The sequence below is a fragment of the Mus caroli genome, unplaced genomic scaffold, assembly GCF_978045245.1.
Source record: "Mus caroli unplaced genomic scaffold, Mus_caroli_1 scaffold_8, whole genome shotgun sequence".
In the NCBI taxonomy this organism is placed as follows: domain Eukaryota; kingdom Metazoa; phylum Chordata; class Mammalia; order Rodentia; family Muridae; genus Mus; species Mus caroli.
In genome coordinates, this window is record NW_028227263.1 from 105,553,215 (window position 1) to 105,574,025 (window position 20,811).

Consider the following 20,811-nt stretch of genomic DNA (forward strand, 5'->3'; position numbering starts at 1 on the left):
CATTCTTCTCAATGACACCTTGGTCAAGGAAGGAATAAGGAAAGAAATTAAGGACTTTTTAGAGTTTAATGAAAATGAAGCCACAACATACCCAAACTTATAGGACACAATGAAAGTATTTCTAAGAGGAAAACTCATAGCTCTGAGTGTCTCTGAAAAGAAACTAGAGAGAGCACACACTAGCAGCTTGACAATACACCTAAAAGCTCTAGAACACAAGGAAGCAAATTCACCCAAAAGGAGTAGAAGGCAGGAAACAATTAAAATCAGGGGTGAACTCAACCAAGTGTAAACAAGAAGAACTATTGAAAGAATCAACCAAACGAGGAGCTGGTTCTTTGAAAAAATCAACAAGATAAACTCTTAGCCAGATTCACTAGAGGGCACAGAGACAGCATCCTAATTAACAAAATCAGAAATGAAATGGGAGACATAACAACAGACACTGAAGAAATCAAAAACACCATTAGATCCTTCTACAAAAGACTACACTCAACAAAACTGAAAAACCTGGATGAAATGGACAAATTTCTAGACAGATACCAGATACCAAAGTTAAATCAGAATCAGGTTAGTGAGACTTGATTTTATTTTTCATTGAAATTATGTAGATAAATTGGAAGTGAGAAATGCAGCAGGACTATTGTCTTTTCCAAGGTAAGAAAAAAAAACTGGTTCTGTTGGGTTCAGACATCATATTTTTCTGCAAATAAAAGTGTATCATAGAAGAAAATTCTGAGACAAGAAACAGTAAATAGGAAGAGTAAATCTAAAACTTGTCTTTTGTTTGTGATAGCATGGCCCACTGATTTATCCTGTGCATGATGAACATGGACATTTTCAAGCTTTCTTCCAATTCATCTACTATTGCAATCTCTGGGGTAGCATGATTTCCTCAGCCAAAATTCTTTACTAAAAGTTTCAAACTTGGCCAAAACAGCCCAATTAGAAAGTTGATACTTTACGTACTGCTGTCCTCTTGGCTGAAACCATGGTGCCACTGGCTAGAGGAGAAGATCCAAAACACATTTCCTGACTTGTTTTTGAGCAGAACACAGGGCCTCAGATGCAGAGCCTAAGGGAAGAAAAAATTCTAAAATTCTCATTGACAGTGGAGGAAATGTCCTGAAGAACTTTTGGGAAATAACTGTGACAGCTGCACTCATTAACAGTCAGAAGCACAAAATGTTCACAAACATGTGAAATAAATATATACTTACTGGGAATCATTGACTATGTCTTCATCTGTCCTTTGGATGGGCAGATATATATGTTAATACGATGTTCTGTATTTTAACCTTTGGATTCCTGTATATTCCCATTTTTGTGTGTGCCTTTACTGACAATGAATGCTATGTAACAAGCAGCGAATTTTTTAACCATGAAGGAGATGTGACAATTGGTGCATTTTCCCTCTTCATATTTATTACACAGGAAACAAAGTTCCTGATAAATATATACCACACAGTTTCCAAGACTTTCGTGTACAGTAAGTACTATTATTTAATATAAGAATTCAGAATTAGCTATAAGGAATAAAACTTGCTTTAGTTTTTCAAAATCCTTTTCAATTCAAAAATCCCTTTAAGTATATTTTCTTGCGTACTTCTTTTCCTCTTTAAAAAGAAAAGTGATAATTTTAATGTTATTAATTTTGCTCCCCCTGTTGTTATTCAATATCCATGATCATTTGTTTGTCATGCATGGATCCCCATATAATTTGAATATTTTCAGTGTTATGATTTCAGAGTATGGATATGTTAGTCTAAGTATTACCTTGAACTTCTGGGTTTTATTGAAGTCAGATATATTCTTAAGGGAAGAGATGAGGTAACTGAGTGGAGAGACAACTGAGTGCATAGAATGTTGCTAGAGTGACAAGTAATGACTTTTTTTTTTTATAAACATCTGATTTCGGAAGAGGACTGTCATCATTAAATTTTGTAAGCACTTTCTGATCTAGAAATGTCTTTTTCTATTTTTTTCTCTTTTTCATTTAATTGCTGCTGTTGTTGTTGTTTTTGTTTTGTCCTAAAGTTTTTAATTTTCAAGGAGATGTAAAATTTTTATCTGCTTCCCATATGTTTCTAGTGCATTTCATCCATTAAGTATACCTGCTCCAAAATACACTTTGTTGGTGGATGGCCACTTAAGTGCATTTTTAAAGTTTTCTGAAATTTGCAGTATTAAGAAAAAGCATCAGAGAAGTTGATTTCTTAGTAAAGTAATGACAAGAATATAGTTTTCTCTATATATAGAGTAGATAGATTGTGCTTATCCGAGGTATATATCCGGAATATCTATGGATCTCTATGGATCAATGATAAAAGACTATGAAGTAGAAAATAGACCTTGTAAATGTCTGTGAACAATGAGAAAATCAGTAGAAAGAAAATGGATAAGAAGAAAGAAAGAAGAAAGAAAGAAAGAAAGAAAGAAAGAAAGAAAGAAAGAAAGAAAGGAAGGAAGGAAGGAAGGAAGGAAGGAAGGAAGGAAGGAAGGAAGGAAGGAAGGGAGAAAGAAAGAGAAAGAAAGAAAGAAAGAAAGAAAGAAAGAAAGAAAGAAAGAAAGAAAGAAAGAAAGAAAGAAAGAAAGAAAACATACTTACAAATGTGAATTGAGCTCAGTGTCACATTGCTGTGTAATTGTTAAATCATTGTTGTGGTGTTTAGTAAAAAAATCAAAGACAGTAGACAAATATGTTCAGAAGGAAAAACTCATTCATTTTTATAATCTATATTTATATAGTCAAAAGGAAAAATCAAAGAAGTTCATTACTGGAAAGATGCATTTTCACTATAAAATATTAACAATCTTGTCTTATATAATACACAGTTATACTTTTCTGCATACACTTACATTATTTTTTCCCTATTAAAGGAAAAGAAAAATGGAGCTGCTGCAAGTTTTCTAGGACATTGCTCTGGTGTCTAAAAGTGAGCCAAGACTGCTTTGTCCATTTTATCCTTCTGTGTTTCAACAGTGAAAATAGTTTTACACCTAAATATATCTTTATCCTGTGCATATTTCTCAACTATTGCCTGTGGACTTATAATTGAGGCCTTTATTTTCATGAATTGCAGACCTGTGATCTTTCCTTCAGACACAGTCACATTGGCCATTGAGTATACCCTAAATCTTTCCATGGAGGTCTATCATACATTAGGGAGGTGTTCATTTCTTTGGAAGCCTAACTGTGGTGTCAACATTATTGTTTTCAGTGATGTTTTGTCATCTAAACATTATTCTTTAACTGGCACTTGGGTTGTGTTTTCTAGCTCCCTTTTTCTCAGGACAATTAATAAAGAAGCTTTGATATACAAAGGTAATTTCCAGCATAGCTGGAATCACTAACAGCTCTTCATGCATGTGCCCCATTCTGTTTTAAGAGATTTTATCATGGTTCCCTTAGGTGAGTGTTGATAGCAGTCACTGTCAACACTGTGGAGATTTTTCTAGCATTTACCCCAAACTATCACTTGCAGAAATAGATAAAGATTACAGAAATAGATGTAGAAAATATCTAGAACTTTGTAGGATAATATTCTTTTAAATTAACAGATTAAGAAATTATTGAACTGTTTGATCTTTTAACTTTATCTACTCTAATGGAATAAGTAATAATTCATGAAGTACTCGCTAATTTTCAATGTAAATTGTCTGATGTGTAGTGCACACTTTCACCTGTGCAGACTACTGTCAGCAGACTCCCGGAACCAAGATGGCTCCCACCAATGCTGCGCATTGCTGTTCTATTCAGGAATTTTTCCCCTGTACCCATATCTTCGAGGCTTTTCCCTACTTTCTCCTCTATAAATTTCTCTGTCTCTGGTTTTATGTGGAGTTCCTTAATCCACTTAGATTTGACCTTACTATAAGGAGATAGGAATGGATCAATTCACATTCTTCTACATGATAACCACCAGTTGTGCCAGCACCATTTGTTGAAAATGCTGTCTTTTTTTTCCACTGGATGGTTTTTGTTCCCTTGTCAAAGATCAAGTGACCATAGGTGTGTGGGTTCATTTCTGGGTCTTCAATTCTATTCCAATGGTCTACTTGTCTGTCACTATAGCAGTACTATGCAGCTTTTATCACAATTGTTCTGTAGTACAGCTTTAGGTCAGGCATGGAGATTCCACCAGAAGTTCTTTTATCCCTGAGAAAAGTTTTTGCTATCCTTTTGCTATCCTATGTTTTTTGTTATTCCAAATGAATTTGCCGATTGCCCTTTCTAATTCGTTGAAGAATTGAGTTGGAATTTTGATGGGGATTGCATTTTTGAATCTGTAGATTGCTTTTGGCAAGATAGACATTTTTACTATATTGATCCTGCCAATCATTGAGCATGGTAGATCTTTCCATCTTCTGAGATCTTCTATAATTTTTTTTCAGAGATTTGAAGTTCTTATCATACACATCTTTCACTTCCTTAGTTAGAGTCATGCCAAGGTATTTTATACTATTTGTGACTATTGTGAAGGGAGTTGTTTCCCTGATTTCTTTCTCAGCCTGTTTATCCTTTGTGTAGAGAAAGGCCATTGACTTGTTTGAGTTAATTTTATATCCAGCTACTTCACTGAAACTGTTTATCAGGTTTAGGAGTTCTGTGGTGGAATTTTATGGTAACATATATATACTAACATATCATCTGCAAAAAGTGATATTTTGACTTCTTCCTTTCCAATTTGTATCCCCTTGATCTCCCTTTGTTGTCGAATTGCTCTGGCTAGGACTTCAAGTACAATGTTCAATAGATAGGGAGAAAGTGGGCAGCCTTGTCTAGTCCCTGATTTTAGTGGGATTTCTTCCAGCCTCTCACCATTTACTTTGATGTTGGCTACTGGTTTCCTATAGATTGCTTCTATTATGTTTAGGTATGGGCCTTGAATTCCTGATCTTTCCAAGATTTTTATCCTGAATGGGTGTTGGATTTTGTCAAATACTTTCTCCTCATCTAACGAGATGATCTTGTGGTTTTGTCTTTGAGTTTGTTTATATAGTGGATTACGTTGATGGATTTCCATATATTGAACCATCCCTGCATCCTTAGGATGAAATGTACTTAGACAGAATGGATGATTGTTTTGATGTGTTCTTGGATTCAGTTAGCGAGAACTTTATTGAGGATTTTTGCAGTGATATTCATAAGGGAAATTATCTGAAATTCTCTATCTTTGTTGGGTCTTTTTGTGGTTAAGGTATCAGAGTAATTTCCTGCTCATTTTCAAAACACAAAACACATATGAAAAAGAAAGAGACAGAGAAAAAGAGACAAAGAACATGGATCTCAATGGGTAGTAATATGGGAAGAAAAAAGAAAAAAATTGACAAGAAAGAAAAATAAATCTGGTCATTATAATAAAATAAATGTATTGCATATGTTCATGACTACTGAGATACTTTATATTGAAATCAATGTTTAACGATTAATGTTTAATTGAGAATTTTAAGTCATTGAATGAAAAAAAGATCAAGTGTCAAGTAAAACTGTATTGCATTTAAACAGTTTTAATTATCATATATGTATAGTTCATATTTATAAAATATGAACTATAAAATACTATAAATACTATCTTTTCTTAAAATATGACTTTAAAATAAATCTTTGAAATAATGGTCCTATATCCTTATCATTGCTTTATGTTGATAAGCTTGAATCATGCTATTTTATCTTGAAATATGTAGTGGTGAGTGCATGGTGAGTGCATGGGGTAAAGTGTTTGTAAGCTTACATGTATAAAATTGTCAAAATGATACATATCATATTTATATTTCTATGCATTTAAATCTATACTGTATACTGACAAGAGTTATATTTATACTTCTTCTTTCTCACAATTCTGACAAAATGCTCTTTCATTAAACAGACATTTCTAACTTTATTTTTGCCCAAAAAGGATTTAATTCTTTACTGGTTTCACACAAAACATTTAACCATATTTTCCCACAGTACTCCATTCTCCCATTTCCTCCCTTTTGACACTTATCCTCTTACCAAATTAACTTGTTTCTTTTATTTTTATTTTTTTGAGTCAAGTTCATTTTATATAAGTTCTATAAGTACTATATATATATACTATACTATATATACGTTCTATAAGTTTCTATAAGTTCTATAAGTACTATTGTCACTGGAAATTTGCTTTGAGTGTGGTTGAATTCCCAAAAGTCATTACAATGAAAAAATTGAATATCAAATCCAGTTACTATCAAATCTCAATAGTATCTTGGCTCAGGGTGACTTTTCATGCCTATATTCTCCATGGTGATATTTTGTCTTGTTTGTGCACACATGGTCTTCTAGGTGCTTTCATAATGATGCTGGGTTCAAATGTGTAACTTTTGTGCACTGAAATTAATGTTTGCTTTCAGTCATCTGTAAGTTCTGGTCTTTAATCTTCACACTTCTTTTCTGCCATGATTGCTCAGCCTTGTTGGGAGGGGTATGATAACCCACTTATGGATTAGCACTTCATATTCTATTATTATCTGTACCATGATTAGTCTGAGGTTTATGTATTATTTGCCATTTACTATAAAAAGAATTTATGAGGAGGGCTGATGGATGCGCTAATTGATGGGTACATCAATAAGACATTAGTGGTTGATTTTGTACTTTAGCATAATAAGAGTATTAAGTTATCCCTGTGGATCTGTGACTTAACCTTATCAAAGAGTCTTGACATTTTTATAGTACAATGCATGTTTTCTATTCTATGGAGTGAATGTTATATTAAATCAGAGATTGGATCCACCTGTAACATGTGTGTTCATTTTAGTACCAAATGGACTATCAGATAAACCCAGTCATTACTATATTCCTCATGGTTCACAGATTGGTGAGAATGATGATTATTTTATTTTCCTTGGTAGAAGGCATAGCATCTTACAACACTATAGCACTATGAAATCTAGCTAGGAGAAAGAAAGTAGGTGAGTAACTGCATTATTTCTCCATGTTTTCTGAATCAAGTATGTAGTGCCCTCAGCAATGGAGTCTTTCAATCAAGTCCTAAAGGATCAAATCTTGTGTCTTCATGATATATATTCTAGATGCAGAGTATGAAAGATGTATGGTATTTGACATTCTTAATGTGATTCAGAATTGTTACTCTAATTGTATGGAATTTTACTGGGAAATACAAACTCATGATGTGACTAATTTTGGTTTATAGTGGTTTTGATTTAAGATTTTTTTTTTATTATTCTTGAATCCTTTTTTACACTCAAGACCTCATTCCCTCCTGGTCAGTTCCTTCACCACATCCTATCAAATAGCTTTCTCTTGTGTTCAAGAGAATACCCGACCTCCCACTCCAACCTCACCCGACCTCCCCACTACCAGGGAGGGTGTCACATCTCTCAAGGGTTAGGTGCTTATCTCTCATTGAAGCCAGACCAGGCAGTACTTAGCTCTATATTGTAGATCAGTTTATGACATATATCCGTGTTCCAGGTCTGTTGAGACTGCTGGACTTCCCATGGGGCAAGTCCCTTCCTCAGTGACTTCCATAATACATTTTTAATTAAAATATATTCATAGCTACTCTTTGCACTCCTATTTTAGTCTTTTTAGTCTCTCCTCCTCTTCATGAGTCCTGTGATTGCCATGATTTTGTCCTAATAAATACAACTGTGTCTTTACATATTTGTTTTAAATTATGATATACACAAGGTCTTTTGTTTTATTTTGTGTCATGTAATTGGAAAAATCCACTTGGTTTAAAAGAAACACACCTACAGTCATGCAATTTATACATTTCAGCAGCTTCCTGGAAAAGGAGTATAGAGGAGGGAGAAACAAAGACAATATTCTTTGACCTGTCTTACATGTCTGATATGTGGCATGCTAACAGCTAATTGAATGGAAAAAGGGAATTTTAGAAAAGTAGTCATGAAGTACAAAGTATATGAGATGCAAACATTCATTGAACCAATAAAGAAAAGGACAAAAGCAAAAGTTTTTTTAAAAATTGACTAAAATGACAAAATTCTTAAGAAAACATTTTCATTTAAAGATGCCCTGTTTGTTTTCTTTCAAGAATGTATAGTGGAGAAATATTCTCATTCCATATATATATATATATATAACATAATGCTGCTTTTCTATATAAACCATGAAAATATCTTAGGAAATATTTTTATATCCAATTGAAGAACAATTTACTAAATATAATCTTAAGGGAACAGCTTTGGGAACAGCATACTTTGACAATAAAATGGAATGCTCTCTCTGTGTTTGTGGGTCTTTGGTATCATCAAATTTTAATTTTTTCTCTTAACACATCATTATGAGAGAAGTCAGCAGTTGCCTAACAAGGTAAACTCCTCTAGGTTCAAGTTGAGGACCTGAGTTCAGACCTCCCAAAGTTCATGAGTATACCCTTGCTTTCTAACAATTATATGGAGGATAGAATAGGCAGAGGTGACTTCCTGCAAGTTTGATGGTTAGAATTTCAGGCTTATGTGCTGAAAACAATAAAGGAACTGTGAAATCAGTTGACATGGTACTCTCTCTACTCAGCAGCACTGGGGAAGGGCAGGTAAAAAAAGCCTTAATGATTTCAAGGTCATATTTGTTTACAGAGTGTGTTCCAGGCCAGCCAAGGCTACTTGGTCAGAATCTGTCCAGTCAATTATATGAGACAGTGAGTCATAATCAAACAAATGATTTAAAAAGTAGACACCACTAAGAGTGTGGGTTGACCATGGATTCCTTCTCTGCCTTGCACTCATATTTGATGAAACTGATGAAAGTCTAACTGCACAAACCCTCACATATGCATAAGTGATATATGTAACTTATAAATACACACAAAGGTGAAAATATTTGGGTGTAGTTTCACATAAATTAATCCCATCTTTTGAGAGGAAGAGGCAGGAAGATCTTCATTTGTTCCTCATCAGCAAGTTGGACTAAGTGTATTCTAGACCACACTGTTATAAAGTAATATAAAAGACACGTATGTTAATATATTATTTGAAATTACTTTTTGCTAATTTTAAGGTGGATTCACAGAAAAAGTGGGTGATTGAATCAACATATATTATCCTTTCAAAATTATAGAGACTGAAAGGCCAAGATCCAAACAAGTGTTCTGATGTTTCGCCAAAGCTAATTCATTATTTACTGACAGTTTTATTTTTCTGTACATGAAAAGTAAACAAAGCAATATGATGATGATAAATTAGAGTTCCAGAGACCGTAGTTAATGTGTGTAGAATAATCTCATCTGCTTAAAAAGCCCATTCTAATCCTAGACATTCCTGAGAATATATTATAATAACAATTTCCTAGAAACATTAGCATTTATCTTATAAAACCACTGCACTAAGTGAAGGTAGTATGATCTATGGCTTCCACCTGTGTAATTTTGTGAAATCTGTGCAGGTATAAGTTTAAGAACTACCAGTTTGTTCTGGCCCTGCTGTTTGCTATTGAAGAGATCAACAGGAACCCTGATCTTCTACCGAATACAACTATTGGATATGCTATCTATAATATTCCATATACTGAAAAGAATATTCTTTAGCATGCCTTTATTTGGCACACAGGGAAAATTAAGTCTTTTCCTAATTTTGACTGTGGGCACAAGAGAAAGTCACCTGCTATACTCACAGGACCATCATGGTCGACATCTGCCCACATTGGAACATTTCTACAACTCTACAAAATACCTCAGGTAAGGAATGGGATGTGGAACCTAGGAGACATGTATCCTTTGTTGACATTATAGGTGTCTGTAAATGTAAAATAGGGGGACTGAGGTTAATCACCTATCAAAGAAATGCATGAAGATACTTTATATTAGATTCATATTTACATTACTTAGAATGAAATTAGAGGTGGGTAAGAAGAGCTATGCAATTGTAATTGGAGAAATGTCAGCAATGTTTGTGGAGAAAAAGGTAATGTGTTTACAGGACAAGTCCATGTTCATCTTGACTGTTTCTACCTGGTGATTTAAGACTAAGATTCTGTCTGATGTCAGTGTTTTTTGTTATCTTGTTAGCTCACTTTTGGACACTTTGATTCTATCTTGAATGACCGAGGTCAGTTTAATTCCCTCTACCAAATGGCCCCCAACGACACATCTCTGTCACTTGCCATAGTCTTGTTGTTGCTTCATTTCAGCTGGTCCTTGGTTGGTCTGATTCTCCCAGATGACCACAGAGGGACTCAGATACTATTAGACTTGAAAGAAAATATGGAAAGTCATGGCATCTGCATAGCCTTTTTGAAAATGATCTCTGGCACATGGAATGCATATTCCAATGCACTATGGAAAAATATGGAGAAGATTGAGGAATCATCAGCAAATGTCATAGTTATTTATGGAGATATTATTTCTGTACAAGGTTTAATGCGACATATTGCACAACTGTTAGTGACTTGGAAAGTCTGGGTTTTGAACTCTTCATGGGATGTTGATACCTGCTCTGATTATTTTATGGTAGAGTAATTTCATGGGAGTCTAGTTTTTTCACACCACCATGAAGAGATGGTTGAGTTTATGAATTTTGTACAAACAGTTAATCCCTACAAATACCCAGAGGATACCTATCTTCCCAAGTTTTGGCATTTGTTTTTCAAGTGCTCATTTTCTAAATTTGATTGTCAACTTTTGGAGAACTGCCAACCCAATGCTTCTTTGAATTTACTTCCAAGACAACAATTTGACCAAGCCATGTGTGAAGAAGGCTACAGTATATATAATGCTCTATATGCGGTGGCCTATAGTCTCCATGAGATGAATCTTCAACAAATACATACCCAACCATATGCCAATGGAGAAGAACGGGATTTCTCCCCGTGGCAGGTAATATCCCTTACTTTGTTTTATAATGTCAGCAATGAAGGATTTTATTATTTCTTAAGGCATTCAAATTGAGCATCACATTTTTTTAGACTATGCTCTCAATAAGCAATGGAGGGAATATTGTTTCTGTCTTTAGGTAAATGCTAAATACTGAGTAAGTGTTCCTTTAAATTGAGTGCCAGGATCAAGAAAAAGCACAATATTGAATTTGTGTAGCACATTGCCTCACAGTTATCTTCATAATATCTTTAGTATGAAAAGTTGATATTGCCAATATTTATTTCTCAGGAAAGAGGACAGAGCAGTAGATCATTTTAACAGTTAAAATGCTCTTGAGCATTTATACACAGTGTTATAAAGTGAAATATCACTTTAAAGTAAACTTCACACTTTCAGGCCTTCTTTTTAATGACAGAAGGTCTATTCCACAAGTGAATAGGTTTGGTTAGCATATCAAGGAAATATGAATTTGTTCAATCTATGTAAATTGGTGTCTTCTTGACTTAGCTGTTCAATGATTTATCATGTATGGAATGAGATTTTTTGAAATTTAATGCAAATCAGTCCAAGTATCTTTCATTTACTCAGCATCTTTAATGGCTCCTTTAATGATGATTCTAATAATCTGGGCTTTAAAAAGTTGAGGGCCAGGTATCAACACTGAGAGTTGTTATGTTTCTTCAGGAAGATAAAGTATCAGCAAGAGAGGAGACCCAGGCTTTGTTGTCAGGGGAATCACAAAGCTCTAATTAGCAGTTAGATTGGTTCTTCATTTATAGAGGTTCCACAGAAGAAAGACAGCATAATGATTATCCAAGAAATACAGATTTTATCATTTTTTACTTCAATTATGTTTGATTTTTCATTACATCTTTGGGGTTAGAAGTTCAATCAAAATTAGAAAATACAAAAAGAAGAGATTTCATTCTTATTATCTACGTTGAACTCTAATTCAAAGAATTTAAGGAATGTCTCCAGCAAAGCAAACATATTTATTATATGACAACCTGCATTTAAGCTGGAAGTATTTGCATTTTAAAGCCCTCCACACAAAGAAAATGTCTGAAATGGTTGTTACATGAATAGTAAATACTAATATGTAATGCATTTATTTATATAATTTTATTGTTTCTCCTGTTAAATAGTAAAAGTTTATTTTAGTCAATCTATCTAATTTACTGAGTTCTATCAGTCCACGTGTATATGGTATATGATTTCCTATGCTTAAACTATATTTTCAGAAAGCTCTAAGTGTATTTTTATTTTTTTTTATTTTTAATATTTTTTATTACGTATTTTCCTCAATTACATTTCCACTGCTATCCCAAAAGTCCCCCATACCCTCCCCCAACTTCCCTACCCACCGATTCCCATTCTTTTGGCCCTGGCATTCCCCTGTATTGGGGCATATAAAGTTTGCAAGTCCAATGGGCCTCTCTTTCCAGTGATGGCCGACTAGGCCATCTTTCAATACATATACAGCTAGAGACAAGAGCTCTGGGGTACTGGTTAGTTCATCATGTTGTTCCCCCTATAAGGCTGCAGATCCCTTTAGCTCCTTGGGTACTTTCTCTAGCTTCTCCATTGGGAGCCCTGTGATCCATCCAATAGCTGACTGTGAGCATACACTTCTGTGTTTGCTAGGCGCCGGCATAGTCTCGCAAGAGACAGCTATATCTGGATCCTTACAGCAAAATCTTGCTAGTGTATGCAATGGTGTCAGCGTTTGGAAGCTGATTATGGGATGGATCCCTGGATATGGCAGTCTCTAGATGGTTCATCCTTTCATCACAGCTCCAAACTTTGTCTCTGTAACTCCTTTCATGGGTGTTTTGTTCTCAATTCTAAGAAGGGGCATAGTGTCCACACTTTGGTCTTCATTCTTCTTGAGTTTCATGCGTTTAGCAAATTGTATCTTATATCTTGGGTATCCTAAGTTTTGGGATAATATCCACTTATCAGTGAATACATATTGTGTGAGTTCCTTTGGAATTGTGTTACCTCACGCAAGATGATGCCCTCCAGGTCCATCCATTTAGCTAGGAAATTCATAAATTCATTCTTTTTAATAGCTGAGTAGTACTCCATTGTGTAAATATACCATAATTTCTGTATCCATTCCTCTGTTGAGGGGCATCTGGGTTTTTTCCAGCTTCTGGCTATTATAAATAAGGCAGCTATGAACATAGTGGAGCATGTGTCCTTCTTACCGGATGGGACATCTTCTGGATATATGCCCAGGCGAGGTATTGCTGGATCCTCCAGTAGTACTATGTCCAATTTTCTGAGGAAACACCAGACTGATTTCCAGAGTGGTTGTACAAGCTTGCAATCGCACCAACAATGGAGGAGTGTTCCTCTTTCTCCACATCCTTGCCAGCATCTGCTGTTACCTGAACTTTTGATCTTACCCATTCTGACTGGTGTGAGGTGGAATCTCAGGGTTGTTTTGATTTGCATTTCCCTGATGATTAAGGATGTTGAACATTTTTTCAGGTGCTTCTCTGCCATTCGGTATTCCTCAGGTGAGAATTCTTTGTTCAGTTCTGAGCCCCATTTTTAATGGGGTTATTTGATTTTCTGGAGTCCACCTTCTTGAGTTCTTTATATATATTGGATATTAGTCCCTTATCTGATTCAGGATAGGTAAAGATCCTTTCCCAATCTGTTGGTGGTTTTTTTGTCTTATTGACGGTGTCTTTTTCCTTGCAGAAGTTTTGCAGTTTCATGAGGTCCCACTTATCAATTCTCGATCTTACAGCACAAGCCATTGCTGTTATATTCAAGAATTTACCCCCTGTACCCATATCTTCAAGGCTTTTCGCCACTTTCTCCTCTATAAGTTTCAGTGTCTCTGGTATTATGTGAAGTTCCTTGATCCACTTAGACTTGACCTTAGTACAAGGAGATAGGAATGGATCGATTCGCATTCTTCTACATGATAACAACCAGTTGTGCCAGCACCATTTCTTGAAAATGCTGTCTTTCTTCCACTGGATGGTTTTAGCTCCCTTGTCGAAGATCAAGTGGCCATAGGTGTGTGGGTTCATTTCTGGGTCTTCAAATCTATTCCATTGGTCTTCTTGTCTGTCACTATACCAGTACCACCCAGTTTTTATCAAAATTGCTCTGTAGTAAAGCTTTAGGGCAGGCATGGTGATTCCACCAGAGGTTCTTTTATCCTTGAGAAGAGTTTTTGCTCTCCTAGGTTTTTTTGTTATTCCAGATGAATTTGTAGATTGCACTTTCTAATTCGTTGAAGAATTGAGTTGGAATTTTGATGGGGATTGCATTGAATCTGTAGATTGCTTTTGGCAAGATAGCCATTTTTACAATGTTGATCCTGCCGATCCATGAGCATGGAAGATCTTTCCATCTTCTGAGATCTTCTATAATTTCTTTCTTCAGAGACTTGAAGTTTTTATTATACAGATCTTTCACTTCCTTAGAGTCACGCCAAGATATTTTATAATATTTGTGACTATTGAGAAGGGTGTTGTTTCTCTAATTTCTTTCTCAGCCTGTTTATTCTTTGTGTAGAGAAAGGCCATCGATTTGTTTGAGTTAATTTTATATCCAGCTACTTCACTGAAGCTGTTTATCAGGTTTAGGAGTTCTCTGGTGGAAGTTTTAGGGTCACGTATATATACTATCATATCATCTGCAAAAAGTGATATTTTGACTTCATCTTTTCCAATTTGTATCCCTTTGATCTCCTTTTGTTGTCAAATTGCTCTTGCTAGGACTTCAAGTACAATGTTGAATAGGTATGGAGAAAGTGGACAGCCTTGTCTAGTCCCTGATTTTAGAGGGATTGCTTCAAGCTTCTCACGATTTACTTTGATGTTGGCTACTGGTTTGCTGTAGATTGCTTTTTATCATGTTTAGATATGGGCCTTGAATTCCTGATCTTTCCAAGACTTTTATCATGAATGGGTGTTGGATCTTGTCAAATGCTTTTTCTGCATCTAACGAGATGATCATGTGGTTTTTGTTTTTGAGTTTGTTTATTTACTGGATTACGTTGATGGATTTCCGTATATTGAAGCATCCCTGCATCCCTGGGATGAAACCTACTTGGTGAGGATGGATGATTGTTTTGATGTGTTCTTGGATTCGGTCAGCAAGGACTTTATTGAGGTTTTTTGCATCAATATTCATAAGGGATATTGATCTGAAGTTTTCTATCTTTGTTGGGTCTTTTTGTGGTTTAGGTATCAGAGTAATTGTGGCTTCATAGAATGAATTGGGTAGAGTACCTTCTGTTTCTATTTTGTGGAATAGTTTGTGAAGAACTGGGATTAGATCTTCTTTGAAGGTCTGATAGAACTCTGCACTAAACCCATCTGGTCCTGGGCTTTTTTTGCTTGGGAAACTATTAATGACTGCTTCTATTTCTTTGGGGGATATAGGGCTGTTTAGATCATTAACCTGATCTTGATTCAACTTTGGTACAGGGTATCTGTCTAGAAACATCTCCATTTCATCCAGGTTCTCCAGTTTTGTTGAGTATAGCCTTTGGTAGAAGGATCTGATGGTGTTTTGGATGTCTTCAGGATCTGTTATTATGTCTCCTTTTTCATTTCTGATTTGGTTAATTAGAATGCTTTCCCTGTGCCCTCTAGTGAGTCTGGCTAAGGGTTTATCTATCTTGTTGATTTTCTCAAAGAACCAGCTCCTTGATTGGTTGGTTCTTTGAATAGTTCTTCTTGTTTCCACTAGGTTGATTTCGCCCCTGAGTTTGATTATTTCCTGCCGTCTACTCCTCTTGGGTGAATTTGCTTCCTTTTGTTCTAATGCTTTTAGGTGTGTTGTCAAGTTGCTAATGTGTGCTCTCTCTAGTTTCTTTTTGGAGGCACTCAGAGCTATGAGTTTTCCTCTTAGAAATGCTTTCATTGAGTCCCATAAGTTTGGGTATGTTGTGGCTTCATTTTCATTGAACTCTAAAAAGTCCTTAATTTCTTTCTTTATTCCTTCCTTGACCAAGGTATCATTGAGAAGAGTGTTGTTCAGTTTCCACGTGAATGTTGGCTTTCTATTATTTATTTTGTTATTGAATATCAGCCTTAGTCCATGGTGATTGGATAGGATGCATGGGACAATTTCAATATTTTTGTATCTGTTGAGTCCTGTTTTGTGACCAATTATGTGGTCAATTTTGGAGAAGGTACCATGAGGTGCTGAGGAGAGGTATATCCTTTTGTTTTAGGATAGAATGTTCTGTAGATATCTTCCAGATCCACTTCATTCATAACTTCTGTTAGTTTCACTGTGTCCCTGTTTAGTTTCTGTTTCCATGATCTGTCCATTGGTGAAAGTGGTGTGTTGAAGTCTCCCACTATTATTGTGTGAGGTGCAATGTGTGCTTTGAGCTTTACTAAAGTTTCTTTAATGAATGTGGCTGCCTTTGTATTTGGAGCATAGATATTCAGAATTGATAGTTCCTCTTGGAGGATTTTACCTTTGATGAGTATGAAGTGCCCCCTCCCTGTCCTTTTTAATGACTTTGGGTTGGAAGTCAATCTTATCAGATATTAGAATGGCTTCTCCAACTTGTTTCTTCATACCATTTGCTTGGAAAATTGTTTTCCAGCCTTTCATTCTGAGGTAGTGTCTATCTTTTTCTCTGAGATGAGTTTCCTGTAAGCAGCAAAATGTTGGGTCTTGTTTGTGTAGCCAGTTTGTTAGTCTATGTCTTTTTATTGGGGAGTTGAGTCCATTGATATTAAGAGATATTAAGAAAAGTAATTGTTGCTTCCTGTTATTTTTGTTTTTAAAGTTGGCATTCTTTTCTTGTGGCTGTCTTCTTTTGGGTTTGTTGAGGGATTACCTTCTTGTTTTTTCTAGGACGTGGTTCCCGTCTTTGTATTGTTTTTTTTTTTCTGTTATTATCCTTTGAAGGGCTTGATTCGTGGAGAGATAATGTGTGAATTTGGTTTTGTCGTGGAATACTTTGGTTTCTCCATCTCTGTTAATTGAGAGTTTGGCTGGGTATAGTAGCCTGGGCTGGAATTTGTGTTCTTTTAGTGTCTGTATAACATCCATCCAGGATCTTCTGGCTTTCATAGTCTCTGGTGAAAAATCTGGTGTAATTCTGATAGGCTTGCCTTTATATGTTACTTGGCCTTTTTTTCTTACTGCTTTTAGTATTCTATCTTTATTTAGTGCATTTGTTGTTCTGATTATCATGTATCTGGAGGTATTTCTTTTCTGGTCCAGTCTATTTGGAGTTCTGTAGGCTTCTTTTATGTTCATGGGCATCTCTTTCTTTAGATTTGGGAAGTTTTCTTCTATAATTTTGTTGAAGATGTTTGCTGGTTCTTTGAGTTTGAAATCTTCATTCTCATGTACTCCTATTATCCGTAGGTTTGGTTTTCTCATTGTGTCCTGGATTTCCTGGATATTTTGAGTTAGGATCTTTTTGCATTTTCCATTTTCTTTGATTGTTTGCCGATGTTCTCTATGGAATCTTCTGCACCTGAGATTCTCTCTTCCATCTGTTGTATTCTGTTGCTGATGCTCGCATCTATGGTTCCAGATTTCTTTCCTAGGGTTTCTATCTCCAGCTTTGCCTCACTTTGGGTTTTCTTTATTGTGTCTACTTCCCTTTTTAGGTCTTGGATGGTTTTATTCAATTCCATCACCTGTTTGGTTGTGTTTTCCTGCAGTTCTTTAAGGGATTTTTGTGTTTCCTCTTTAATGTCTTCTACCTGTTTGGTTATGTTTTCCTGCAATTCTTTAAGGGATTTTTGTGCTTCCTCTTTAATGTCTTCTACTTGTTTAGCAGTGTTCTCCTGTATTTCTTTAAGTGAGTTATTAAAGTCCTTCTTGATGTCCTCTACCATCATCATTAGATATGCTTTTAAATCCAGGTCTAGCTTTTCGGGTGTGTTGGGGTGCCCTGGACTGGTAGAAGTGGGAGTGCTGGGTTCTGATGATGGTGAGTGGTTTTGGTTTCTGTTAGTAAGATTCTTATGTTTACCTTTCGCCATCTGCTAATCTCTGGATTTAGTTGTTATAGTTGTCTCTGTTTAGAGATTGTTCTTCTGGTGATTCTGATTAACGTCTATCAGCCGACTTGGAAGACAGGCTCTCTCCTCTGAGTTTCAGTGGTTAGAGCACTCTCTGCTGGCAAGCTCTCCTCTTACAGGGAAGGTGCACAGATATCTGGTATTTGGACCTTTTCCTGGCTGAAGAAGATGGCCCAAAACAGTACCTTTCCCAGATGCCGTGTTGCTTTGGCAGGTCACAGAAGCTGTCAGCTTCTGTGGTGTACACTCTCACCTGTGCAGACTAAGTTCCTAAGTTTGGCGGAATTCCGGAACCAAGATGGTGCTCCCTGCTCCTGAGGCAGAGGGTTCCCGTGCAGGGCGGACCCCTGTCCTCCGGCTGGGAGGGTGCCCGATGTCTGTGGCCCCAAAAGGGTGCTGCCTTAGCGGCTCTGTGGCTCCTGACTGTCCCAGAAGCTGTCTGCCTCTGTGGTGCACACTCTCACCTGTGCAGACTAAGTTCCTACGTTCTGCGGAGTCCTGGAACCAAGATGGCACTCCCTGCTCCTCTAAGTGTATTTTTAAAATGGTCCTGAGTCAGTTAAAAGTTCTCCTGTCTAGTAAAAGTTTGTCTTATATTTCTAAGTTTAACCTGTACCATATATAATTCTTGGGTTTGCTTGGGGGCATATACCCAAGAAGATCCCTGGAGTCATGGCCTCATTTAGAATTTTATAGTTTTGTGCATATTCATGTTTATCATGATCTCATAAGGAACACTTCCAAATAGGGCCAAATAAATTTATTCCCTAAAGAGCAAAAGGAATATTAAGTTTATGACTTTTCTAACTATCTAGACATAATTTTCACATGAAACAATATATGATGAATCATAATACAGAAAGATCCAAGAGCACAAGAGACAGAAGTCAAAACCAAAAGAGAAACTGAATGACAGTGATGCAGGCGTTTGGTTTACCTTTGCTGGAACTGTGACACAGTTGTCCTGGCTTCATGACTTTCACCATTTCCATTGGAAATGGCTGTTTCAAATGAGATTCTTTGTAGTGCTACAAAAAATCTTTTATTACCTTCTATGTTTTACAACATATGTTTTTGCATTTATTTTAGCTTCACCCTTTCCTAAAGAACACGATAATGAGAAGTCATGTGAGAAGACACACAGCAACTCATAGAGGAGGAAACTTAGATGCACAGTATGACATTCTTAATTTTTGGAATTTTCCAAGTGGTCTTGGATTAAAGGTGAAAGTGGGAACCTATTCTCTAAGTGCTCAGCAGGGTCCACAATTCTCTTTATGTGAACAGATGATACAGTGGCCTACAGGGTTTACAAAGGTGAGTTGTGACTTCCCTCAATCCTTTGACCTTTCATAAAAACTAAGATAAATCTCAGGATGTCATGACCATTGAACTCTCAGTACCAACAACCATTGAACTACCAATAAGGATCTTCACATAAAAACAGATAACAGAGACTATTATTCATTCCTTGACTCTAATCAATTGATATGTTTATTTCTAACTCTCCTAATGCCCATACAATTTTTCAACATACAGTGTCAAATATTTACTGCCTCAGAACACTGAAAGCTTCATTTTGTCACTACATGTAGAAATTACAGTAAGGTGCCATTTTATTTTCCCAGTCTCTGAAAAGCCACAATGGAATGACAATTTGTGTGTGTGTGTGTGTGTGTGTGTGTGTGTGTGTGTGTGTGTGTGTGTTTGTGTGTAATGTTTGACTTGATACTTCATGTAAATTGTCAGCAAAAGCAAGTGAGTGGAGAACAGGTTGGTTTTGCTGATTCTGTGAGCACTCATTATATTGTGGGAAAAAAAGATATTTTAAAAGCAGAGGAGGTGATGACATTGTGTTCATAGACCAGAATTAGAGTGAAGATAGAGATCAAAAATTTTGTTGTTCACTTCTATAACCTTTTCATTCTGTGAGTGACAGTAGGCAGTGAAATACTGACCCCCAACTTTTGGTGGTTTTTCTTATCTTTGACAGGTGCAAGTATAAAACTACTTGTCGAGATGGCTAAGATTTAATTCCATGATGAATTCAAGACCTGTAAAATTGTCAGTCAACATTTACAACCACTTTCAATATACAAGTTCCTACTAGTATCCAGTAAGCATAGAGACAACGTAAATGTAATTGCATATCATGACTTTCTTTAACACTACTTTAAACACCTATACTTACCAATATCTTCAGGTTCAACCAAGAATTAAATATGTGGGTTGTGTAGCCCTAAACCTGGTGAAAATAGCAATATCAAACTCTGTTAGCTTCAACTGCAGTTGTAAGCATTTGCAAAGTAACTGCTCAATTATACTCAGTAATGCTCTATTTACTCAAGATTTTCAAAGAAGCCCAGGCATTTGCTAATAGCTTTTATTTCTCTTAGATTCCACAGTCTGTGTGCAGTGAGAGCTGTAGGCCTGGATTCAGGAAAGCTGCCCAGGAAGGCAAGGCTGTCTGCTGCTTTGATTGCACTCCCTGTGTAGACAATGAGATTTCCAACCAGACAGGTAAATGCAGGCTTACAGAGAAGGTACCAGCTTGTTCTAAGGAGACAGCTATATGTAAGCCAATGGGAAAATACTGGTGATAAGTAAAAGATTATCTCTTATTCCCTGATTAGGAATTTAAACATTGATCCCATACTCTACATATTGAAATCATCCTTGACTTACATTGCAGATCCATTGAACATATTTTTCCCTGAATACTCTCCTTTTCCACTAATTAATGGTCTGTCTCATTTCACCATAGACACAGTGTTTGTAGCACCATTTCTTTATATTTTCAAACCATACTCACTCATGTATAAGATTCACTAAACACTTGGATTCCTCACATCCTCTACTTATCTTTATTTCCAATACAGGGATTGATGATGATGATGATGTTGTTGTTGTTGTTGTTGTTGTTGTTGTTGTTCTTGTTTTACACAGTAGGTGACTAA

General features: G+C 36.0%; 1 pseudogene; it reads left to right on the top strand.

Annotated features, from left to right (window-relative positions):
- Positions 1–1,281: 1,281 nt before the first annotated feature.
- The window catches only part of LOC110289048 (vomeronasal type-2 receptor 116-like), a 48,933-nt pseudogene continuing 29,403 nt past the window's right edge, over positions 1,282–20,811 (top strand).